The sequence below is a fragment of the Ovis aries genome, chromosome 20 (genome assembly GCF_016772045.2).
Source record: "Ovis aries strain OAR_USU_Benz2616 breed Rambouillet chromosome 20, ARS-UI_Ramb_v3.0, whole genome shotgun sequence".
Taxonomy (NCBI): domain Eukaryota; kingdom Metazoa; phylum Chordata; class Mammalia; order Artiodactyla; family Bovidae; genus Ovis; species Ovis aries.
Genome location: NC_056073.1, coordinates 16,218,434 through 16,220,069, shown reverse-complemented (window position 1 = coordinate 16,220,069; position 1,636 = coordinate 16,218,434). Strand labels below are relative to the sequence as shown.

Genomic DNA, 1,636 nt, shown 5'->3' with positions numbered 1-1,636 from the left:
TCACAATCTGGCAGGCCGATTATCTGTATAGATATATAGACAAATATATATATATATATGTCTTTAGAAACAATTGCATTTAAGAGTTTAATTTGCATTTAAAAAAGTCAACCTCAGATGCCACCCATCTGTAGAGACTGGAGATGTTTCTAACTCACAACATCTACTTGTCATGAGCCTACTAAGTGCCAAGGAATACTTTCACACGTGCTTTCTCATTTAATTTTCATAGCACATGGATTCAGAATTTCTGGGGTATGAGCTATACAGAATATATATATAAGGCAGTTATTAGTCTTCTTTGAGGGGGCCAGGAGGGACTACCCTTAATATGTGTGAAGGCGACTCATGTATCGTTACTAGAGAAAGTGAAAGTTGAAAGATCAGTTCAATTCAGTCGCTCAGTCATGTCCGACTCTATGCAACCCCATGGACTGCAACACGCCAGGCTTCCCTGTCCATCACCAACTCCTGGAATTTGCTCAAACATGTCCGTCAGGTCAGTGATGCCATCCAACCATCTCATCCTCTGTCATCCCCTTCTCCTCCTGCCTTCAGTCTTTCCTAGAGTCAGGGTCTTTTTGAATGAGTTAGTTCTTTGCATCGGGTGGCCAAAGTATTAGAGTTTCAGCTTCAGCATCAGTCCTTCCAATGAATATTTGGGACTGATTTCCTTGAGGATTGACTGGTTTGATCTCCTTGTAGTCCAAGGGACTCTCAAAAGTCTTCTCTAACACCACAGTTGAAAAGCATCAATTCTTCAGCACTCAGCTTTCTTTATAGTCCAACTCTCACATCCATACATGATTATTGGAAAAATCAAGTTGAAAAATAGGTGCAACTATTTCCAAAATCAGAATGTGTGGAAATTAAAATGTATGTCTAACCCATGTGACATTGGACCACTGCATTTTATTTTATTTTTTTATATGGAACACTTGACGAATTTGTGTGTCATCTTTGCTCAAGGGCCATGCTAATCTTCTCTGTATCGTTCCAGTTTTAGTATATGTGCTGCTAAAGCAAGCGCAGACCGCTGAATTTTAATGGTGTTGCAAAGGAAGTGTTAGGATCTTAGTTGTATTGTGTTGTCATGTGCGAACATAGCATGGTTTATTTAACCTATTCCTTATTGACGGGCATGTGGTTGCTTCCAATCTTTTTCTATGTGCACGGTGATGCAATGAATATCCTCTATATCATGTCATTGTGGAGGGAAACATAGACTCTCCAGAAGTGGAAATGTCAGGTCAAAGGGTAAATGTACTTTAAATTTCGGAAATATTGTCAATTGGTTTTTATTATGCTTGTGTCACTTTAATGAAAAAAAAAATATTTCTGGCTGTGCTGGGTCTTTGTTGCTGTGTGCGGGCTTTTTCCGGTTGTGGTGTGCAAGCTTCTCACTGTGATGGCTTCTTGTGTTGAGGAGCATGGGCTCTAGAGAGTTTGGGCTTCAGAGGCTGCAGCTCACAGATTCCGGAGCATGCGGTCGGTCGATGTGGCCTATGGGCTTAGTTGCCCCGCGACATGTGGAATCTTTCTGGACCAGGGATTGAACCTGTGTCGCGTGCAGAGGCAGACGGATTCTAACCACTGAACCACCAGAGAAGCCCCATGACTGTGTCGCTTTTCACTC

General features: G+C 41.7%; 1 non-coding gene across 1 annotated transcript; it reads right to left on the bottom strand.

The window, feature by feature from the left end:
* Positions 1 to 923: 923 nt before the first annotated feature.
* LOC114109804 (U6 spliceosomal RNA) lies at positions 924 to 1,026 on the bottom strand. The gene has a single exon (XR_003586379.2). It is a non-coding gene; the product is annotated as a U6 spliceosomal RNA (small nuclear RNA).
* Between the last annotated feature and the right edge of the window lie 610 nt (positions 1,027 to 1,636).